The sequence below is a fragment of the Osmia lignaria genome, unplaced genomic scaffold (genome assembly GCF_051020975.1).
Source record: "Osmia lignaria lignaria isolate PbOS001 unplaced genomic scaffold, iyOsmLign1 scaffold0006, whole genome shotgun sequence".
In the NCBI taxonomy this organism is placed as follows: domain Eukaryota; kingdom Metazoa; phylum Arthropoda; class Insecta; order Hymenoptera; family Megachilidae; genus Osmia; species Osmia lignaria.
In genome coordinates this window covers 8808426-8833580 of record NW_027478163.1, presented here as the reverse complement: position 1 = coordinate 8833580, position 25155 = coordinate 8808426, and positions in this window count along the sequence as shown.

Here is a 25155-nt window from a genome sequence, read left to right as displayed (position 1 = left end):
TAAGCTGGAAGTGGCATTTGCAGGTCGCAATAGTGCAGAGTTATCTCAAAGAAAGGGGCCACCGTGTTTCTGTATCTCTATTATGTTGGTGCGGCTTCGGAACTTTTAAATATCTCGATATATCTCGAAAACTACGCTTCTGATCAAAAAATATCAGAGAACGTAAATTGCAGGAAACACAATTCTCTACAAAAAAGGTCTCCTAATATTTTGCCATAGCTCGCTTCGTTTCCGAGATATTTGCAGATTTATCTCAAGGGAAGGTTCCTGATGGACATATTTCGAGATATTTCTTCTTCTTGTTGTTCTTCTTCTGCACAGCTAAACTGGAAGTGGCATTTGCAGCTCGCAATAGTGCAGAGTTATCTCAAAGAAAGGGGCCACGGTGTTTCTGTACCTCTATTATGTTGGTGCAGCTTCGGAGCTTTTAAATATCTTGATATATCTCGAGAACTACGCCTCTGATCGAAAAATATCATAGAACATAAAAAGTAGGAAACCTAACTTTCTACAAAAAAGGTCTCTTAACATTTTGCCGTAGCTCGCTTCGTTTCCGAGATATTTGCAGATTTATCTCAAGGGAAGGGGCCTGACGGACATATTTCCAGATATTTCTTCTTCTTGTTGTTCTTCTTCTGCACAGCTAAGCTGGAAGTGGCATTTGCAGCGCGCAATAGTGCAGAGTTATCTCAAAGAAAGGGGCCACGGTGTTTCTGTATCTCTATTATGTTAGTGCGGCTTCGGAACTTTTAAATATCTTGATATATCTCGAAAACTACGCATCTGATCAAAAAATATCATAGAACATAAAAAGTAGGAAACTTATTTCTCTACAAAAAAGGTCTCTTAACATTTTGCCATAGCTCGCTTCGTTTCCGAGATATTTGCAGATTTAGCTCAAGGGAAGGGGCCTGACGACATATTCCGAGATATTTCTTCTTCTTGTTGTTCCTCTTCTGCACAGCTAAGCTGGAAGTGGCATTTGCAGGTCGCAATAGTGCAGAGTTATCTCAAAGAAAGGGGCCACCGTGTTTCTGTATCTCTATTATGTTGGTGCGGCTTCGGAACTTTTAAATATCTCGATATATCTCGAAAACTACGCTTCTGATCAAAAAATATCAGAGAACGTAAATTGTAGGAAACATAATTCTCTACAAAAAAGGTCTCTTAACATTTTGCCATAGCTCGCTTCGTTTCCGAGATATTTGCAGATTTATCTCAAGGGAAGGGGCCTGACGGACATATTTCGAGATATTTCTTGTTCTCGTTGTTCTTCTTTTGCACAGCTAAGCTGGAAGTGGCATTTGCAGCTCGCAATAGTGCAGAGTTATCTCAAAGAAAGGGGCCACGGTGTTTCTGTATCTCTATTATGTTGGTGCGGCTTGGGAACTTTTAAATATCTTGATATATCTCGAGAACTACGCATCTGATCAAAAAATATCGTAGAACATAAAAAGTAGGAAACTTAATTCTCTACAAATAAGGTCTCTTAACATTTTGCCATAGCTCGCTTGGTTTCCGAGATATTTGCAGATTTATCTCAAGGGAAGGGGCCTGACGGACATATTTCGAGATATTTCTTCTTGTTGTTGTTCTTCTTCTGCACAGCTAAGCTGGAAGTGGCATTTGCAGCGCGCAATAGTGCAGAGTTATCTCAAAGAAAGGGGCCACGGTGTTTCTGTATCTCTATCATGTTAGTGCGGCTTCGGAACTTTTAAATATCTTGATATATCTCGAAAACTACGCATCTGATCAAAAAATATCATAGAACATAAAAAGTAGGAAACTTAATTCTCTACAAAAAAGGTCTCTTAACATTTTGCCATAGCTCGCTTCGTTTCCGAGATATTTGCAGATATATCTCAAGGGAAGGGGCCTGACGGACATATTTCGAGATATTTCTTCTTCTTGTTGTTCTTCTTCTGCACAGCTAAGCTGGAAGTGGCATTTGCAGCTCGCAATAGTGCATAGCTATCTGAAAGAAAGGGGCCACGGTGTTTCTGTATCTCTATTATGCTGGTGCGGCTTCGGAACTTTTAAATATCTTGATATATCTCGAGAACTACGCATCTGTTCAAAAAATATCACAGAACATAAAAAGTAGGAATCCTAATTTTCTACAAAAAAGGTCTCTTAACATTTTGCCGTAGCTCGCTTCGTTTCCGAGATATTTGCAGATTTATCTCAAGGGAAGGGGCCTGACGGACATATTTCCAGATATTTCGTCTTCTTGTTGTTCTTCTTCTGCACAGCTAAGCTGGAAGTGGCATCTGCAGCTCACAATAGTGCAGAGTTATCTCAAAGAAAGGGGCCACGGTGTTTCTGTATCTCTATTATGTTGGTGCGGCTTCGGAACTTTTAAATATCTTGATATATCTCGAGAACTACGCATCTGATCAAAAAATATCATAGAACATAAAAAGTAGGAAACTTAATTCTCTACAAAAAAGGTCTCTTAACATTTTCCCATAGCTGGCATCGTTTCCGAGATATTTGCAGATTTAACTCAAGGGAAGGGGCCTGACGACATATTCCGAGATATTTCTTCTTCTTGTTGTTCCTCTTCTGCACAGCTAAGCTGGAAGTGGCATTTGCAGGTCGCAATAGTGCAGAGTTATCTCAAAGAAAGGGGCCACCGTGTTTCTGTATCTCTATTATGTTGGTGCGGCTTCGGAACTTTTAAATATCTCGATATATCTCGAAAACTACGCTTCTGATCAAAAAATATCAGAGAACGTAAATTGCAGGAAACACAATTCTCTACAAAAAAGGTCTCTTAACATTTTGCCATAGCTCGCTTCGTTTCCGAGATATTTGCAGATTTATCTCAAGGGAAGGGGCCTGACGGACATATTTCGAGATATTTCTTGTTCTTGTTGTTCTTCTTCTGCACAGCTAAGCTGGAAGTGGCATTTGCAGCTCGCAATAGTGCAGAGTTATCTCAAAGAAAGGGGCCACGGTGTTTCTGTATCTCTATTATGTTGGTGCGGCTTGGGAACTTTTAAATATCTTGATATATCTCGAGAACTACGCATCTGATCAAAAAATATCGTAGAACATAAAAAGTAGGAAACTTAATTCTCTACAAATAAGGTCTCTTAACATTTTGCCATAGCTCGCTTGGTTTCCGAGATATTTGCAGATTTATCTCAAGGGAAGGGGCCTGAGGGACATATTTCGAGATATTTCTTCTTCTTGTTGTTCTTCTTCTGCACAGCTAAGCTGGAAGTGGCATTTGCAGCTCGCAATAGTGCAGAGTTACCTCAAAGAAAGGGGCCACGGTGTTTCTGTATCTCTATTATGTTTGTGCCGCTTCGGAACTTTTAAATATCTGGATATATCTCGAGAACTACGCATCTGATCAAAAAATATCATAGAACATAAAAAGTAGGAAACTTAATTCTCTACAAAAAAGGTCTCTTAACATTTTGCCATAGCTCGCTTCGTTTCCGAGATATTTGCAGATTTATCTCAAGGGAAGGGGCCTGACGGACATATTTCGAGATATTTCTTCTTGTTGTTGTTCTTCTTCTGCACAGCTAAGCTGGAAGTGGCATTTGCAGCGCGCAATAGTGCAGAGTTATCTCAAAGAAAGGGGCCACGGTGTTTCTGTATCTCTATTATGTTAGTGCGGCTTCGGAACTTTTAAATATCTTGATATATCTCGAAAACTACGCATCTGATCAAAAAATATCATAGAACATAAAAAGTAGGAAACTTAATTCTCTACAAAAAAGGTCTCTTAACATTTTGCCATAGCTCGCTTCGTTTCCGAGATATTTGCAGATTTAGCTCAAGGGAAGGGGCCTGACGACATATTCCGAGATATTTCTTCTTCTTGTTGTTCCTCTTCTGCACAGCTAAGCTGGAAGTGGCATTTGCAGCGCGCAATAGTGCAGAGTTATCTCAAAGAAAGGGGCCACGGTGTTTCTGTATCTCTATTATGTTGGTGCGGCTTCGGAACTTTTAAATATCTCGATATATCTCGAAAACTACGCTTCTGATCAAAAAATATCGTAGAACATAAATTGTAGGAAACATAATTCTCTACAAAAAAGGTCTCCTAATATTTTGCCATAGCTCGCTTCGTTTCCGAGATATTTGCAGATTTATCTCAAGGGAAGGTTCCTGATGGACATATTTCGAGATATTTCTTCTTCTTGTTGTTCTTCTTCTGCACAGCTAAACTGGAAGTGGCATTTGCAGCTCGCAATAGTGCAGAGTTATCTCAAAGAAAGGGGCCACGGTGTTTCTGTACCTCTATTATGTTGGTGCAGCTTCGGAGCTTTTAAATATCTTGATATATCTCGAGAACTACGCCTCTGATCGAAAAATATCATAGAACATAAAAAGTAGGAAACCTAACTTTCTACAAAAAAGGTCTCTTAACATTTTGCCGTAGCTCGCTTCGTTTCCGAGATATTTGCAGATTTATCTCAAGGGAAGGGGCCTGACGGACATATTTCCAGATATTTCTTCTTCTTGTTGTTCTTCTTCTGCACAGCTAAGCTGGAAGTGGCATTTGCAGCGCGCAATAGTGCAGAGTTATCTCAAAGAAAGGGGCCACGGTGTTTCTGTATCTCTATTATGTTAGTGCGGCTTCGGAACTTTTAAATATCTTGATATATCTCGAAAACTACGCATCTGATCAAAAAATATCATAGAACATAAAAAGTAGGAAACTTATTTCTCTACAAAAAAGGTCTCTTAACATTTTGCCATAGCTCGCTTCGTTTCCGAGATATTTGCAGATTTATCTCAAGGGAAGGGGCCTGACGGACATATTTCGAAATATTTCTTATGCTTGTTGTTCTTCTTCTGCACAGCTAAGCTGGAAGTGGCACTTGCAGCTCGCAATAGTGCAGAGTTATCTCAAAGAAAGGGGCCACGGTGTTTCTGTACCTCTATTATGTTGGTGCAGCTTCGGAGCTTTTAAATATCTTGATATATCTCGGGAACTACGCATCTGATCAAAAAATATCATAGAACATAAAAAGTAGGAAACTTAATTCTCTACAAAAAAGGTCTCTTAACGTTTTGCAATAGCTCGCTTCGTTTCCGAGATATGTGCAGATTTATCTCAAGGGAAGGGTCCTGACGGACATATTTCGAGATATTTCTTCTTCTTGTTGTTCTTCTTCTGCACAGCTAAACTGGAAGTGGCATTTCCAGCTCGCAATAGTGCAGAGTTATCCCAAAGAAAGGGGCCACGGTGTTTCCGTATCTCTATTATGTTGGTGCGGCTTCGGAACTTTTAAATATCTCGATATATCTCGAAAACTACGCTTCTGATCAAAAAATATCATAGAACATAAATTGTAGGAAACATAATTCTCTACAAAAAAGGTCTCCTAATATTTTGCCATAGCTCGCTTCGTTTCCGAGATACTTGCAGATTTATCTCAAGGGAAGGGGCCTGACGGACATATTTCCAGATATTTCTTCTTCTTGTTGTTCTTCTTCTGCACAGCTAAACTGGAAGTGGCATTTCCAGCTCGCAATCGTGCAGAGTTATCTCAAAGAAAGGGGCCACGGTGTTTCTGTATCTCTATTATGTTGGTGCGGCTTCGGAACTTTTAAATATCTTGATAATGCTCGAGAACTACGCCTCTGATCGAAAAATATCATAGAACATAAAAAGTAGGAAACCTAACTTTCTACAAAAAAGGTCTCTTAACATTTTCCCATAGCTGGCATCGTTTCCGAGATATTTGCAGATTTAACTCAAGGGAAGGGGCCTGACGACATATTCCGAGATATTTCTTCTTCTTGTTGTTCCTCTTCTGCACAGCTAAGCTGGAAGTGGCATTTGCAGGTCGCAATAGTGCAGAGTTATCTCAAAGAAAGGGGCCACCGTGTTTCTGTATCTCTATTATGTTGGTGCGGCTTCGGAACTTTTAAATATCTCGATATATCTCGAAAACTACGCTTCTGATCAAAAAATATCAGAGAACGTAAATTGCAGGAAACACAATTCTCTACAAAAAAGGTCTCTTAACATTTTGCCATAGCTCGCTTCGTTTCCGAGATATTTGCAGATTTATCTCAAGGGAAGGGGCCTGACGGACATATTTCGAGATATTTCTTGTTCTTGTTGTTCTTCTTCTGCACAGCTAAGCTGGAAGTGGCATTTGCAGCTCGCAATAGTGCAGAGTTATCTCAAAGAAAGGGGCCACGGTGTTTCTGTATCTCTATTATGTTGGTGCGGCTTGGGAACTTTTAAATATCTTGATATATCTCGAGAACTACGCATCTGATCAAAAAATATCGTAGAACATAAAAAGTAGGAAACTTAATTCTCTACAAATAAGGTCTCTTAACATTTTGCCATAGCTCGCTTGGTTTCCGAGATATTTGCAGATTTATCTCAAGGGAAGGGGCCTGAGGGACATATTTCGAGATATTTCTTCTTCTTGTTGTTCTTCTTCTGCACAGCTAAGCTGGAAGTGGCATTTGCAGCTCGCAATAGTGCAGAGTTACCTCAAAGAAAGGGGCCACGGTGTTTCTGTATCTCTATTATGTTTGTGCCGCTTCGGAACTTTTAAATATCTGGATATATCTCGAGAACTACGCATCTGATCAAAAAATATCATAGAACATAAAAAGTAGGAAACTTAATTCTCTACAAAAAAGGTCTCTTAACATTTTGCCATAGCTCGCTTCGTTTCCGAGATATTTGCAGATTTATCTCAAGGGAAGGGGCCTGACGGACATATTTCGAGATATTTCTTCTTGTTGTTGTTCTTCTTCTGCACAGCTAAGCTGGAAGTGGCATTTGCAGCGCGCAATAGTGCAGAGTTATCTCAAAGAAAGGGGCCACGGTGTTTCTGTATCTCTATTATGTTAGTGCGGCTTCGGAACTTTTAAATATCTTGATATATCTCGAAAACTACGCATCTGATCAAAAAATATCATAGAACATAAAAAGTAGGAAACTTAATTCTCTACAAAAAAGGTCTCTTAACATTTTGCCATAGCTCGCTTCGTTTCCGAGATATTTGCAGATTTAGCTCAAGGGAAGGGGCCTGACGACATATTCCGAGATATTTCTTCTTCTTGTTGTTCCTCTTCTGCACAGCTAAGCTGGAAGTGGCATTTGCAGCGCGCAATAGTGCAGAGTTATCTCAAAGAAAGGGGCCACGGTGTTTCTGTATCTCTATTATGTTGGTGCGGCTTCGGAACTTTTAAATATCTCGATATATCTCGAAAACTACGCTTCTGATCAAAAAATATCGTAGAACATAAATTGTAGGAAACATAATTCTCTACAAAAAAGGTCTCCTAATATTTTGCCATAGCTCGCTTCGTTTCCGAGATATTTGCAGATTTATCTCAAGGGAAGGTTCCTGATGGACATATTTCGAGATATTTCTTCTTCTTGTTGTTCTTCTTCTGCACAGCTAAACTGGAAGTGGCATTTGCAGCTCGCAATAGTGCAGAGTTATCTCAAAGAAAGGGGCCACGGTGTTTCTGTACCTCTATTATGTTGGTGCAGCTTCGGAGCTTTTAAATATCTTGATATATCTCGAGAACTACGCCTCTGATCGAAAAATATCATAGAACATAAAAAGTAGGAAACCTAACTTTCTACAAAAAAGGTCTCTTAACATTTTGCCGTAGCTCGCTTCGTTTCCGAGATATTTGCAGATTTATCTCAAGGGAAGGGGCCTGACGGACATATTTCCAGATATTTCTTCTTCTTGTTGTTCTTCTTCTGCACAGCTAAGCTGGAAGTGGCATTTGCAGCGCGCAATAGTGCAGAGTTATCTCAAAGAAAGGGGCCACGGCGTTTCTGTATCTCTATTATGTTAGTGCGGCTTCGGAACTTTTAAATATCTTGATATATCTCGAAAACTACGCATCTGATCAAAAAATATCATAGAACATAAAAAGTAGGAAACTTATTTCTCTACAAAAAAGGTCTCTTAACATTTTGCCATAGCTCGCTTCGTTTCCGAGATATTTGCAGATTTAGCTCAAGGGAAGGGGCCTGACGACATATTCCGAGATATTTCTTCTTCTTGTTGTTCCTCTTCTGCACAGCTAAGCTGGAAGTGGCATTTGCAGGTCGCAATAGTGCAGAGTTATCTCAAAGAAAGGGGCCACCGTGTTTCTGTATCTCTATTATGTTGGTGCGGCTTCGGAACTTTTAAATATCTCGATATATCTCGAAAACTACGCTTCTGATCAAAAAATATCAGAGAACGTAAATTGTAGGAAACATAATTCTCTACAAAAAAGGTCTCTTAACATTTTGCCATAGCTCGCTTCGTTTCCGAGATATTTGCAGATTTATCTCAAGGGAAGGGGCCTGACGGACATATTTCGAGATATTTCTTCTTCTTGTTGTTCTTCTTCTGCACAGCTAAGCTGGAAGTGGCATTTGCAGCGCGCAATAGTGCAGAGTTATCTCAAAGAAAGGGGCCACGGTGTTTCTGTATCTCTATTATGTTGGTGCGGCTTGGGAACTTTTAAATATCTTGATATATCTCGAGAACTACGCATCTGATCAAAAAATATCGTAGAGCATAAAAAGTAGGAAACCTAATTTTCTACAAAAAAGGTCGCTTAACATTTTGCCGTAGCTCGCTTCGTTTCCGAGATATTTGCAGATTTATCTCAAGGGAAGGGGCCTGACGGACATATTTCGAAATATTTCTTATGCTTGTTGTTCTTCTTCTGCACAGCTAAGCTGGAAGTGGCACTTGCAGCTCGCAATAGTGCAGAGTTATCTCAAAGAAAGGGGCCACGGTGTTTCTGTACCTCTATTATGTTGGTGCAGCTTCGGAGCTTTTAAATATCTTGATATATCTCGAGAACTACGCATCTGATCAAAAAATATCATAGAACATAAAAAGTAGGAAACTTAATTCTCTACAAAAAAGGTCTCTTAACGTTTTGCAATAGCTCGCTTCGTTTCCGAGATATGTGCAGATTTATCTCAAGGGAAGGGTCCTGACGGACATATTTCGAGATATTTCTTCTTCTTGTTGTTCTTCTTCTGCACAGCTAAACTGGAAGTGGCATTTCCAGCTCGCAATAGTGCAGAGTTATCCCAAAGAAAGGGGCCACGGTGTTTCCGTATCTCTATTATGTTGGTGCGGCTTCGGAACTTTTAAATATCTCGATATATCTCGAAAACTACGCTTCTGATCAAAAAATATCATAGAACATAAATTGTAGGAAACATAATTCTCTACAAAAAAGGTCTCCTAATATTTTGCCATAGCTCGCTTCGTTTCCGAGATATTTGCAGATTTATCTCAAGGGAAGGGTCCTGATGGACATATTTCGAGATATTTCTTCTTCTTGTTGTTCTTCTTCTGCACAGCTAAACTGGAAGTGGCATTTCCAGCTCGCAATCGTGCAGAGTTATCTCAAAGAAAGGGGCCACGGTGTTTCTGTATCTCTATTATGTTGGTGCGGCTTCGGAACTTTTAAATATCTTGATAATGCTCGAGAACTACGCCTCTGATCGAAAAATATCATAGAACATAAAAAGTAGGAAACCTAACTTTCTACAAAAAAGGTCTCCTAACATTTTGCCGTAGCTCGCTTCGTTTCCGAGATATTTGCAGATTTATCTCAAGGGAAGGGGCCTGACGGACATATTTCGAGATATTTCTTCTTGTTGTTGTTCTTCTTCTGCACAGCTAAGCTGGAAGTGGCATTTGCAGCGCGCAATAGTGCAGAGTTATCTCAAAGAAAGGGGCCACGGTGTTTCTGTATCTCTATTATGTTAGTGCGGCTTCGGAACTTTTAAATATCTTGATATATCTCGAAAACTACGCATCTGATCAAAAAATATCATAGAACATAAAAAGTAGGAAACTTAATTCTCTACAAAAAAGGTCTCTTAACATTTTGCCATAGCTCGCTTCGTTTCCGAGATATTTGCAGATTTATCTCAAGGGAAGGGGCCTGACGGACATATTTCGAGATATTTCTTCTTCTTGTTGTTCTTCTTCTGCACAGCTAAGCTGGAAGTGGCATTTGCAGCGCGCAATAGTGCAGAGTTATCTCAAAGAAAGGGGCCACGGTGTTTCTGTATCTCTATTATGTTAGTGCGGCTTCGGAACTTTTAAATATCTTGATATATCTCGAAAACTACGCATCTGATCAAAAAATATCATAGAACATAAAAAGTAGGAAACTTATTTCTCTACAAAAAATGTCTCTTAACATTTTGCCATAGCTCGCTTCGTTTCCGAGATATTTGCAGATTTAGCTCAAGGGAAGGGGCCTGACGACATATTCCGAGATATTTCTTCTTCTTGTTGTTCCTCTTCTGCACAGCTAAGCTGGAAGTGGCATTTGCAGGTCGCAATAGTGCAGAGTTATCTCAAAGAAAGGGGCCACCGTGTTTCTGTATCTCTATTATGTTGGTGCGGCTTCGGAACTTTTAAATATCTCGATATATCTCGAAAACTACGCTTCTGATCAAAAAATATCAGAGAACGTAAATTGTAGGAAACATAATTCTCTACAAAAAAGGTCTCTTAACATTTTGCCATAGCTCGCTTCGTTTCCGAGATATTTGCAGATTTATCTCAAGGGAAGGGGCCTGACGGACATATTTCGAGATATTTCTTCTTCTTGTTGTTCTTCTTCTGCACAGCTAAGCTGGAAGTGGCATTTGCAGCGCGCAATAGTGCAGAGTTATCTCAAAGAAAGGGGCCACGGTGTTTCTGTATCTCTATTATGTTGGTGCGGCTTGGGAACTTTTAAATATCTTGATATATCTCGAGAACTACGCATCTGATCAAAAAATATCGTAGAGCATAAAAAGTAGGAAACCTAATTTTCTACAAAAAAGGTCGCTTAACATTTTGCCGTAGCTCGCTTCGTTTCCGAGATATTTGCAGATTTATCTCAAGGGAAGGGGCCTGACGGACATATTTCGAAATATTTCTTATGCTTGTTGTTCTTCTTCTGCACAGCTAAGCTGGAAGTGGCACTTGCAGCTCGCAATAGTGCAGAGTTATCTCAAAGAAAGGGGCCACGGTGTTTCTGTACCTCTATTATGTTGGTGCAGCTTCGGAGCTTTTAAATATCTTGATATATCTCGAGAACTACGCATCTGATCAAAAAATATCATAGAACATAAAAAGTAGGAAACTTAATTCTCTACAAAAAAGGTCTCTTAACGTTTTGCAATAGCTCGCTTCGTTTCCGAGATATGTGCAGATTTATCTCAAGGGAAGGGTCCTGACGGACATATTTCGAGATATTTCTTCTTCTTGTTGTTCTTCTTCTGCACAGCTAAACTGGAAGTGGCATTTCCAGCTCGCAATCGTGCAGAGTTATCTCAAAGAAAGGGGCCACGGTGTTTCTGTATCTCTATTATGTTGGTGCGGCTTCGGAACTTTTAAATATCTTGATAATGCTCGAGAACTACGCCTCTGATCGAAAAATATCATAGAACATAAAAAGTAGGAAACCTAACTTTCTACAAAAAAGGTCTCTTAACATTTTGCCGTAGCTCGCTTCGTTTCCGAGATATTTGCAGATTTATCTCAAGGGAAGGGGCCTGACGGACATATTTCGAGATATTTCTTCTTGTTGTTGTTCTTCTTCTGCACAGCTAAGCTGGAAGTGGCATTTGCAGCGCGCAATAGTGCAGAGTTATCTCAAAGAAAGGGGCCACGGTGTTTCTGTATCTCTATTATGTTAGTGCGGCTTCGGAACTTTTAAATATCTTGATATATCTCGAAAACTACGCATCTGATCAAAAAATATCATAGAACATAAAAAGTAGGAAACTTAATTCTCTACAAAAAAGGTCTCTTAACATTTTGCCATAGCTCGCTGCGTTTCCGAGATATTTGCAGATTTATCTCAAGGGAAGGGGCCTGACGGACATATTTCGAGATATTTCTTGTTCTTATTGTTCTTCTTCTGCACAGCTAAGCTGGAAGTGGCATTTGCAGCTCGCAGTAGTGCAGAGTTATCTCAAAGAAAGGGGCCACGGTGTTTCTGTATGTCTATTATGTTTGTGCGGCTTCGGAACTTTTAAATATCTTGCTATATCTCGAGAACTACGCATCTGATCAAAAAATATCATAGAACATAAAAAGTAGGAAACTTAATTCTCTACAAAAAAGGTCTCTTAACATTTTGCCATAGCTCGCTTCGTTTCCGAGATATTTGCAGATTTATCTCAAGGGAAGGGGCCTGACGGACATATTTCGAGATATTTCTTCTTCTTGTTGTTCTTCTTCTGCACAGCTAAGCTGGAAGTGGCATTTGCAGCGCGCAATAGTGCAGAGTTATCTCAAAGAAAGGGGCCACGGTGTTTCTGTATCTCTATTATGTTAGTGCGGCTTCGGAACTTTTAAATATCTTGATATATCTCGAAAACTACGCATCTGATCAAAAAATATCATAGAACATAAAAAGTAGGAAACTTATTTCTCTACAAAAAATGTCTCTTAACATTTTGCCATAGCTCGCTTCGTTTCCGAGATATTTGCAGATTTAGCTCAAGGGAAGGGGCCTGACGACATATTCCGAGATATTTCTTCTTCTTGTTGTTCCTCTTCTGCACAGCTAAGCTGGAAGTGGCATTTGCAGGTCGCAATAGTGCAGAGTTATCTCAAAGAAAGGGGCCACCGTGTTTCTGTATCTCTATTATGTTGGTGCGGCTTCGGAACTTTTAAATATCTCGATATATCTCGAAAACTACGCTTCTGATCAAAAAATATCAGAGAACGTAAATTGTAGGAAACATAATTCTCTACAAAAAAGGTCTCTTAACATTTTGCCATAGCTCGCTTCGTTTCCGAGATATTTGCAGATTTATCTCAAGGGAAGGGGCCTGACGGACATATTTCGAGATATTTCTTCTTCTTGTTGTTCTTCTTCTGCACAGCTAAGCTGGAAGTGGCATTTGCAGCGCGCAATAGTGCAGAGTTATCTCAAAGAAAGGGGCCACGGTGTTTCTGTATCTCTATTATGTTGGTGCGGCTTGGGAACTTTTAAATATCTTGATATATCTCGAGAACTACGCATCTGATCAAAAAATATCGTAGAGCATAAAAAGTAGGAAACCTAATTTTCTACAAAAAAGGTCGCTTAACATTTTGCCGTAGCTCGCTTCGTTTCCGAGATATTTGCAGATTTATCTCAAGGGAAGGGGCCTGACGGACATATTTCGAAATATTTCTTATGCTTGTTGTTCTTCTTCTGCACAGCTAAGCTGGAAGTGGCACTTGCAGCTCGCAATAGTGCAGAGTTATCTCAAAGAAAGGGGCCACGGTGTTTCTGTACCTCTATTATGTTGGTGCAGCTTCGGAGCTTTTAAATATCTTGATATATCTCGAGAACTACGCATCTGATCAAAAAATATCATAGAACATAAAAAGTAGGAAACTTAATTCTCTACAAAAAAGGTCTCTTAACGTTTTGCAATAGCTCGCTTCGTTTCCGAGATATGTGCAGATTTATCTCAAGGGAAGGGTCCTGACGGACATATTTCGAGATATTTCTTCTTCTTGTTGTTCTTCTTCTGCACAGCTAAACTGGAAGTGGCATTTCCAGCTCGCAATCGTGCAGAGTTATCTCAAAGAAAGGGGCCACGGTGTTTCTGTATCTCTATTATGTTGGTGCGGCTTCGGAACTTTTAAATATCTTGATAATGCTCGAGAACTACGCCTCTGATCGAAAAATATCATAGAACATAAAAAGTAGGAAACCTAACTTTCTACAAAAAAGGTCTCTTAACATTTTGCCGTAGCTCGCTTCGTTTCCGAGATATTTGCAGATTTATCTCAAGGGAAGGGGCCTGACGGACATATTTCGAGATATTTCTTCTTGTTGTTGTTCTTCTTCTGCACAGCTAAGCTGGAAGTGGCATTTGCAGCGCGCAATAGTGCAGAGTTATCTCAAAGAAAGGGGCCACGGTGTTTCTGTATCTCTATTATGTTAGTGCGGCTTCGGAACTTTTAAATATCTTGATATATCTCGAAAACTACGCATCTGATCAAAAAATATCATAGAACATAAAAAGTAGGAAACTTAATTCTCTACAAAAAAGGTCTCTTAACATTTTGCCATAGCTCGCTGCGTTTCCGAGATATTTGCAGATTTATCTCAAGGGAAGGGGCCTGACGGACATATTTCGAGATATTTCTTGTTCTTATTGTTCTTCTTCTGCACAGCTAAGCTGGAAGTGGCATTTGCAGCTCGCAGTAGTGCAGAGTTATCTCAAAGAAAGGGGCCACGGTGTTTCTGTATGTCTATTATGTTTGTGCGGCTTCGGAACTTTTAAATATCTTGCTATATCTCGAGAACTACGCATCTGATCAAAAAATATCATAGAACATAAAAAGTAGGAAACTTAATTCTCTACAAAAAAGGTCTCTTAACATTTTGCCATAGCTCGCTTCGTTTCCGAGATATTTGCAGATTTATCTCAAGGGAAGGGGCCTGACGGACATATTTCGAGATATTTCTTCTTCTTGTTGTTCTTCTTCTGCACAGCTAAGCTGGAAGTGGCATTTGCAGCGCGCAATAGTGCAGAGTTATCTCAAAGAAAGGGGCCACGGTGTTTCTGTATCTCTATTATGTTGGTGCGGCTTCGGAACTTTTAAATATCTTGATATATCTCGAGAACTACGCATCTGATCAAAAAATATCGTAGAGCATAAAAAGTAGGAAACCTAATTTTCTACAAAAAAGGTCGCTTAACATTTTGCCGTAGCTCGCTTCGTTTCCGAGATATTTGCAGATTTATCTCAAGGGAAGGGGCCTGACGGACATATTTCGAAATATTTCTTATGCTTGTTGTTCTTCTTCTGCACAGCTAAGCTGGAAGTGGCACTTGCAGCTCGCAATAGTGCAGAGTTATCTCAAAGAAAGGGGCCACGGTGTTTCTGTACCTCTATTATGTTGGTGCAGCTTCGGAGCTTTTAAATATCTTGATATATCTCGAGAACTACGCATCTGATCAAAAAATATCATAGAACATAAAAAGTAGGAAACTTAATTCTCTACAAAAAAGGTCTCTTAACGTTTTGCAATAGCTCGCTTCGTTTCCGAGATATTTGCAGATTTATCTCAAGGGAAGGGTCCTGACGGACATATTTCGAGATATTTCTTCTTCTTGTTGTTCTTCTTCTGCACAGCTAAACTGGAAGTGGCATTTCCAGCTCGCAATAGTGCAGAGTTATCCCAAAGAAAGGGGCCACGGTGTTTCCGTATCTCTATTATGTTGGTGCGGCTTCGGAACTTTTAAATATCTCGATATATCTCGAAAACTACGCTTCTGATCAAAAAATATCATAGAACATAAATTGTAGGAAACATAATTCTCTACAAAAAAGGTCTCCTAATATTTTGCCATAGCTCGCTTCGTTTCCGAGATATTTGCAGATTTATCTCAAGGGAAGGTTCCTGATGGACATATTTCGAGATATTTCTTCTTCTTGTTGTTCTTCTTCTGCACAGCTAAACTGGAAGTGGCATTTGCAGCTCGCAATAGTGCAGAGTTATCTCAAAGAAAGGGGCCACGGTGTTTCTGTACCTCTATTATGTTGGTGCAGCTTCGGAGCTTTTAAATATCTTGATATATCTCGAGAACTACGCCTCTGATCGAAAAATATCATAGAACATAAAAAGTAGGAAACCTAACTTTCTACAAAAAAGGTCTCTTAACATTTTGCCGTAGCTCGCTTCGTTTCCGAGATATTTGCAGATTTATCTCAAGGGAAGGGGCCTGACGGACATATTTCCAGATATTTCTTCTTCTTGTTGTTCTTCTTCTGCACAACTAAGCTGGAAGTGGCATCTGCAGCTCGCAATAGTGCAGAGTTATCTCAAAGAAAGGGGCCACGGTGTTTCTGTATCTCTATTATGTTGGTGCGGCTTCGGAACTTTTAAATATCTTGATATATCTCGAGAACTACGCATCTGATCAAAAAATATCATAGAACATAAAAAGTAGGAAACTTAATTCTCTACAAAAAAGGTCTCTTAACGTTTTGCAATAGCTCGCTTCGTTTCCGAGATATTTGCAGATCTATCTCAAGGGAAGGGTCCTGACGGACATATTTCGAGATATTTCTTCTTCTTGTTGTTCTTCTTCTGCACAGCTAAACTGGAAGTGGCATTTCCAACTCGCAATAGTGCAGAGTTATCCCAAAGAAAGGGGCCACGATGTTTCTGTATCTCTATTATGTTGGTGGGGCTACGGAACTTTTAAATATCTCGATATATCTCGAAAACTACGCATCTGATCAAAAAATATCATAGAACATAAAAAGTAGGAAACTTAATTCTCTACAAAAAAGGTCTCTTAACATTTTGCCATAGCTCGCTTTGTTTCCGAGATATTTACAGATTTGTCTCAAGGGAAGGGGCCTGACGGACATATTTCGAGATATTTCTTCTTCTTGTTGTTCTTCTTCTGCACAGCTAAGCTGGAAGTGGCATTTGCAGCTCGCAATAGTGCAGAGTTATCGCAAAGAAAGGGGCCACGGTGTTTCTGTATCTCTATTATGTTGGTGCGACTTCGGAACTTTTAAATATCTTGATATATCTCGAGAACTACGCATCTGATCAAAAAATATCATAGAACATAAAAAGTAGGAAACCTAATTTTCTACAAAAAAGGTCTCTTAACATTTTGCCGTAGCTCGCTTCGTTTCCGAGATATTTGCAGATTTATCTCAAGGGAAGGGGCCTGACGGACATATTTCGAAATATTTCTTATTCTTGTTGTTCTTCTTCTGCACAGCTAAGCTGGAAGTGGCATTTGCAGCTCGCAATAGTGCAGAGTTATCTCAAAGAAAGGGGCCACGGTGTTTCTGTACCTCTATTATGTTGGTGCAGCTTCGGAGCTTTTAAATATCTTGATATATCTCGAGAACTACGCATCTGATCAAAAAATATCATAGAACATAAAAAGTAGGAAACTTAATTCTCTACAAAAAAGGTCTCTTAACATTTTGCCATAGCTCGCTTCGTTTCCGAGATATTTGCAGATTTATCTCAAGGGAAGGGGCCTGACGGACATATTTCGAGATATTTCTTCTTGTTGTTGTTCTTCTTCTGCACAGCTAAGCTGGAAGTGGCATTTGCAGCGCGCAATAGTGCAGAGTTATCTCAAAGAAAGGGGCCACGTTGTTTCTGTATCTCTATTATGTTGGTGCGGCTTCGGAACTTTTAAATATCTTGATATATCTCGAGAACTACGCATCTGATCAAAAAATATCATAGAACATAAAAAGTAGGAAACCTAATTTTCTACAAAAAAGGTCGCTTAACATTTTGCCGTAGCTCGCTTCGTTTCCGAGATATTTGCAGATTTATCTCAAGGGAAGGGGCCTGACGGACATATTTCGAAATATTTCTTATTCTTGTTGTTCTCCTTCTGCACAGCTAAGCTGGAAGTGGCACTTGCAGCTCGCAATAGTGCAGAGTTATCTCAAAGAAAGGGGCCACGGTGTTTCTGTACCTCTATTATGTTGGTGCAGCTTCGGAGCTTTTAAATATCTTGATATATCTCGAGAACTACGCATCTGATCAAAGAATATCATAGAACATAAAAAGTAGGAAACTTAATTCTCTACAAAAAAGGTCTCTTAACATTTTGCCATAGCTCGCTTCGTTTCCGAGATATTTGCAGATTTATCTCAACGGAAGGGGCCTGACGGACATATTTCGAGATATTTCTTCTTCTTGTTGTTCTTCTTCTGCACAGCTAAACTGGAAGTGGCATTTCCAGCTCGCAATCGTGCAGAGTTATCTCAAAGAGAGGGGCCACGGTGTTTCTGTATCTCTATTATGTTGGTGCGGCTTCGGAACTTTTAAATATCTTGATATATCTCGAGAACTACGCCTCTGATCGAAAAATATCATAGAACATAAAAAGTAGGAAACTTAATTCTCTACAAAAAAGGTCTCTTAACATTTTGCCATAGCTCGCTTCGTTTCCGAGATATTTACAGATTTATCTCAAGGGAAGGGGCCTGACGGACATATTTCGAGATATTTCTTCTTCTTGTTGTTCTTCTTCTGCACAGCTAAGCTGGAAGTGGCATTTGCAGCTCGCAATAGTGCAGAGTTATCGCAAAGAAAGGGGCCACGGTGTTTCTGTATCTCTATTATGTTGGTGCGACTTCGGAACTTTTAAATATCTTGATATATCTCGAAAACTACGCTTCTGATCAAAAAATATCAGAGAACGTAAATTGTAGGAAACATAATTCTCTACAAAAAAGGTCTCTTAACATTTTGCCATAGCTCGCTTCGTTTCCGAGATATTTGCAGATTTATCTCAAGGGAAGGGGCCTGACGGACATATTTCGAGATATTTCTTCTTCTTGTTGTTCTTCTTCCGCACAGCTAAGCTGGAAGTGGCATTTGCAGCTCGCAATAGTGCAGAGTTATCTCAAAGAAAGGGGCCACGGTGTTTCTGTACCTCTATTATGTTGGTGCAGCTTCGGAGCTTTTAAATATCTTGATATATCTCGAGAACTACGCATCTGATCAAAAAATATCATAGAACATAAAAAGTAGGAAACTTAATTCTCTACAAAAAAGGTCTCTTAACGTTTTGCCATAGCTCGCTTCGTTTCCGAGATATTTGCAGATTTATCTCAAGGGAAGGGGCCTGACGGACATATTTCGAGATATTTCTTGTTCTTGTTGTTCTTCTTCTGCACAGCTAAGCTGGAAGTGGCATTTGCAGCTCGCAGTAGTGCAGAGTTATCTCAAAGAAAGGGGCCACGGTGTTTCTGTATGTCTATTATGTTTGTGCGGCTTCGGAACTTTTAAATATCTTGCTATATCTCGAGAACTACGCATCTGATCAAAAAATATCATAGAAGATAAAAAGTAGGAAACTTAATTCTCTACAAAAAAGGTCTCTTAACATTTTGCCATAGCTCGCTCCGTTTCCGAGATATTTGCAGATTTATCTCAAGGGAAGGGGCCTGACGGACATATTTCGAGATATTTCTTCTTCTTGTTGTTCTTCTTCTGCACAGCTAAGCTGGAAGTGGCATTTGCAGCGCGCAATAGTGCAGAGTTATCTCAAAGAAAGGGGCCACGTTGTTTCTGTATCTCTATTATGTTGGTGCGGCTTCGGAACTTTTAAATATCTTGATATATCTCGAGAACTACGCATCTGATCAAAAAATATCGTAGAACATAAAAAGTAGGAAACTTAATTCTCTACAAAAAAGGTCTCTTAACATTTTGCCATAGCTCGCTTCGTTTCCGAGATATTTGCAGATTTAGCTCAAGGGAAGGGTCCTGACGGACATATTCCGAGATATTTCTTCTTCTTGTTGTTCCTCTTCTGCACAGCTAAGCTGGAAGTGGCATTTGCAGGTCGCAATAGTGCAGAGTTATCTCAAAGAAAGGGGCCACGGTGTTTCTGTACCTCTATTATGTTGGTGCAGCTTCGGAGCTTTTAAATATCTTGATATATCTCGAGAACTACGCATCTGATCAAAAAATATCATAGAACATAAAAAGTAGGAAACTTAATTCTCTACAAAAAAGGTCTCTTAACATTTTGCCATAGCTCGCTTCGTTTCCGAGATATTTGCAGATTTATCTCAACGGAAGGGGCCTGACGGACATATTTCGAGATATTTCTTCTTCTTGTTGTTCTTCTTCTGCACAGCTAAACTGGAAGTGGCATTTCCAGCTCGCAATCGTGCAGAGTTATCTCAAAGAGAGGGGCCACGGTGTTTCTGTATCTCTATTATGTTGGTGCGGCTTCGGAACTTTTAAATATCTTGATATATCTCGAGACCTACACCTCTGATCGAAAAATATCATAGAACAAAGAAAGTAGAAAACTTAATTCTCTACAAAAAAGGTCTCTTAACATTTTGCCATAGCTCGCTTCGTTTCCGAGATATTTACAGATTTATCTCAAGGGAAGGGGCCTGACGGACATATTTCGAGATATTTCTTCTTCTTGTTGTTCTTCTTCTGCACAGCTAAGCTGGAAGTGGCATTTGCAGCTCGCAATAGTGCAGAGTTATCGCAAAGAAAGGGGCCACGGTGTTTCTGTATCTCTATTATGTTGGTGCGGTTCCGGAACTTTTAAATATCTTGATATATCTCGAGAACTACGCATCTGATCAAAAAATATCATAGAACATAAAAAGTAGGAAACCTAATTTTCTACAAAAAAGGTCTCTTAACATTTTGCCGTAGCTCGCTTCGTTTCCGAGATATTTGCAGATTTATCTCAAGGGAAGGGGCCTGACGGACATATTTCGAAATATTTCTTATTCTTGTTGTTCTTCTACTGCACAGCTAAGCTGGAAGTGGTATTTGCAGCTCGCAATAGTGCCGAGTTATCTCAAAGAAAGGGGCCACGGTGTTTCTGTACCTCTATTATGTTGGTGCAGCTTCGGAGCTTTTAAATATCTTGATATATCTCGAGAACTACGCATCTGATCAAAAAATATCATAGAACATAAAAGGTAGGAAACTTAATTCTCTACAAAAAAGGTCTCTTAACATTTTGCCATAGCTCGCTTCGTTTCCGAGATATTTGCAGATTTATCTCAAGGGAAGGGGCCTGACGGACATATTTCGAGATATTTCTTCTTCTTGTTGTTCTTCTTCTGCACAGCTAAGCTGGAAGTGGCATTTGCAGCGCGCAATAGTGCAGAGTTATCTCAAAGAAAGGGGCCACGGTGTTTCTGTATCTCTATTATGTTGGTGCGGCTTCGGAACTTTTAAATATCTCGATATATCTCGAAAACTACGCTTCTGATCAAAAAATATCATAGAACATAAAAAGTAGGAAACCTAATTCTCTACAAAAAAGGTCTCTTAACATTTTGCCATAGCTCGCTTCGTTTCCGAGATATTTGCAGATTTATCTCAAGGGAAGGGGCCTGACGGACATATTTCGAGATATTTCTTCTTCTTGTTGTTCTTCTTCTGCACAGCTAAGCTGGAAGTGGCATTTGCGGCTCGCACTAGTGCACAGTTATCTCAAAGAAAGGGGCCACGGTGTTTCTGTATCTCTATTATGTTGGTGCGGCTTCGGAACTTTTAAGTATCTCGATATCTCTCGAAAACTACGCTTCTGATCAAAAAATATCATAGAACATAAATTGTAGGAAACGTAATTCTCTACAAAAAAGGTATCTTAACATTTTGCCATAGCTCGCTTCGTTGACGAGATATTTGCAGATTCAGCTCAAAGGAACTGGCCTGACGGACATATTTCGAGATATTTCTTCTTCTTGTTGTTCTTCCTCTGCACAGCTAAGCTGGAAGTGGCATTTGCAGCTCGCAATAGTGCAGAGTTATCTCAAAGAAAGGGGCCACGGTGTTTCTGTATCTCTATTATGTTGGTGGGGCTTCGGAACTTTTAAATATCTTGATATATCTCGAGAACTACGCATCTGATCAAAAAATATCATAGAACATAATAAGTAGGACACTTAATTCTCTACAAAAAAGGTCGCTTAACATTTTGCCATAGCTCGCTTCGTTTCCGAGATATTTGCATATTTATCCCAAGGGAAGGGGCCTGACGGACATATTTCGAGATATTTCTTCTTCTTGTTGTTCTTCTTCTGCACAGCTAAGCTGGAAGTGGCATTTGCGGCTCGCACTAGTGCAGAGTTATCTCAAAGAAAGGGGCCACGGTGTTTCTGTATCTCTATTATGTTGGTGCGGCTTCGGAACTTTTAAATATCTCGATATATCTCGAAAACTACGCTTCTGATCAAAAAATATCATAGAACATAAATTGTAGGAAACATAATTCTCTACAAAAAAGGTCTCTCAACATTTTGCCATAGCTCGCTTCGTTTCCGAGATATTTGCAGATATATCTCAAGGGCAGGGGCCTGACGGACATATTTCGAGATATTTCTTGTTCTTGTTGTTCTTCTTCTGCACAGCTAAACTGGAAGTGGCATTTCCAGCTCGCAATAGTGCAGAGTTATCTCAAAGAAAGGAGCCACGGTGTTTCTGTATCTCTATTATGTTGGTGCGGCTTCGGAACTTTTAAATATCTTGATATATCTCGAGAACTACGCATCTGATCAAAAAATATCATAGAACATAAAATGTAGGAAACTTAATTCTCTACAAAAAAGGTCTCTTAACATTTTGCCATAGCTCGCTTCGTTTCCGAGATATTTGCAGATTTATCTCAAGGGAAGGGGCCTGACGGACATATTTCGAGATATTTCTTCTTCTCGTTGTTCTTCTTCTGCACAGCTAAGCTGTAAGTGGCATTTGCGGCTCGCACTAGTGCAGAGTTATCTCAAAGAAAGGAGCCACGGTGTTTCTGTATCTCTATTATGTTGGTGCGGCTTCGGAACTTTTAAATATCTTGATATATCTCGAGAACTACGCATCTGATCAAAAAATATCATAGAACATAAAAAGTAGGAAACTTAATTCTCTACAAAAAAGGTCTCTTAACATTTTGCCATAGCTCTCTTCGTTTCCGAGATATTTGCAGATTTATCTCAAGGGAAGGGGCCTGACGGACATATTTCGAGATACTTCTTCTTCTTGTTGTTCTTCTTCTGCACAGCTAAGCTGGAAGTGGCATTTGCAGCTCGCAATAGTGCAGAGTTATCTCAAAGAAAGGGGCCACGGTGTTTCTGTATCTCTATTATGTTGGTGCGGCTTCGGAACTTTTAAATATCTTAATATATCTCGAGAACTACGCATCTGATCAAAAAATATCATAGAACATAAAAAGTAGGAAACTTAATTCTCTACAAAAAAGGTCTCTTAACATTTTGCCATAGCTCGCTTCGTTTCCGAGATATTTGCAGATTTATTTCAAGGGAAGGGGCCTGACGGACATATTTCGAGATATTTCTTCTTCTTGTTGTTCTTCTTCGGCACAGCTAAGCTGGAAGTGGCATTTGCAGCTCGCAATAGTGCAGAGTTATCCCAAAGAAAGGGGCCACGGTGTTTCTGTATCTCTATTATGTTGGTGCGGCTTCGGAACTTTTAAATATCTCGATATATCTCGAAAACTACGCTTCTGATCAAAAAATATCATAGAACATAAATTGTAGGAAACATAATTCTCTACAAAAAAGGTCTCTTAACATTTTGCCATAGCTCGCTTCGTTTCCGAGATATTTGCAGATATATCTCAAGGGAAGGGGCCTGACGGACATATTTCGAGATATTTCTTCTTCTTGTTGTTCTTCTTCTGCACAGCTAAGCTGGAAGTGGCATTTACAGCTCGCAATAGTGCAGAGTTATCTCAAAGAAGGGGGCCACGGTGTTTCTGTATCTCTATTATGTTGGTGCGGCTTCGGAACTTTTAAATATCTTGATATATCTCGAGAACTACGCATCTGATCAAAAAATATCATAGAACATAAAAAGTAGGAAACCTAATTTTCTACAAAAAAGGTCTCTTAAGATTTTGCCATAGCTCGCTTCGTTTCCGAGATATTTGCAGATTTATCTCAAGGGAAGGCGCCTGACGGACATATTTCGAGATATTTCTTCTTCTTGTTGTTCTTCTTCTGCACAGCTAAGCTGGAAGTGGCATTTGCAGCTCGCAATAGTGCAGAGTTATCCCAAAGAAAGGGGCCACGGTGTTTCTGTATCTCTATTATGTTGGTGCGGCTTCGGAACTTTTACATATCTCGATATATCTCGAAAACTACGCTTCTGATCAAAAAATATCATAGAACATAAATTGTAGGAAACATAATTCTCTACAAAAAAGGTCTCTTAACATTTTGCCATAGCTCTCTTCGTTTCCGAGATATTTGCAGATATATCTCAAAGGCAGGGGCCTGACGGACATATTTCGAGATATTTCTTCTTCTTGTTGTTCTTCTTCTGCACAGCTAAACTGGAAGTGGCATTTCCAGCTCGCAATAGTGCAGAGTTATCTCAAAGAAAGGAGCCACGGTGTTTCTGTATCTCTATTATGTTGGTGCGGCTTCGGAACTTTTAAATATCTTGATATATCTCGAGAACTACGCATCTGATCAAAAAATATCATAGAACATAAAATGTAGGAAACTTAATTCTCTACAAAAAAGGTCTCTTAACATTTTGCCATAGCTCGCTTCGTTTCTGAGATATTTGCACATTTATCTCAAGGGAAGGGGCCTGACGGACATATTTCGAGATATTTCTTCTTCTCGTTGTTCTTCTTCTGCACAGCTAAGCTGTAAGTGGCATTTGCGGCTCGCACTAGTGCAGAGTTATCTCAAAGAAAGGGGCCACGGTGTTTCTGTATCTCTATTATGTTGGTGCGGCTTCGGAACCTTTAAATATCTCGATATATCTCGAAAACTACGCTTCTGATCAAAAAATATCATAGAACATAAATTGTAGGAAACATAATTCTCTACAAAAAAGGTCTCTTAACATTTTGCCATAGCTCGCTTCGTTTCCGAGATATTTGCAGATATATCTCAAGGGCAGGGGCCTGACGGACATATTTCGAGATATTTCTTCTTCTTGTTGTTCTTCTTCTGCACAGCTAAGCTGGAAGTGGCATTTACAGCTCGCAATAGTGCAGAGTTATCTCAAAGAAAGGGGCCACGGTGTTTCTGTATCTCTATTATGTTGGTGCGGCTTCGGAACTTTTAAATATCTTGATATATCTCGAGAACTACGCATCTGATCAAAAAATATCATAGAACATAAAAAGTAGGAAACCTAATTTTCTACAAAAAAGGTCTCTTAACATTTTGCCATAGCTCGCTTCGTTTCCGAGATATTTGCAGATTTATCTGAAGGGAAGGCGCCTGACGGACATATTTCGAGATATTTCTTCTTCTTGTTGGTCTTCTTCTGCACAGCTAAGCTGGAAGTGGCATTTGCGGCTCGCACTAGTGCAGAGTTATCTCAAAGAAAGGGGCCACGGTGTTTCTGTATCCCTATTATGTTGGTGCGGCTTCGGAACTTTTAAATATCTCGATATATCTCGAAAACTACGCTTCTGATCAAAAAATATCATAGAACATAAATTGTAGGAAACATAATTCTCTACAAAAACCGTCTCTTAACATTTTGCCATAGCTCGCTTCGTTTCCGAGATATTTGCAGATTCAGCTCAAAGGAACTGGCCTGACGGACATATTTCGAGATATTTCTTCTTCTTGTTGTTCTTCTTCTGCACAGCTAAACTGGAAGTGGCATTTCCAGCTCGCAATCGTGCAGAGTTATCTC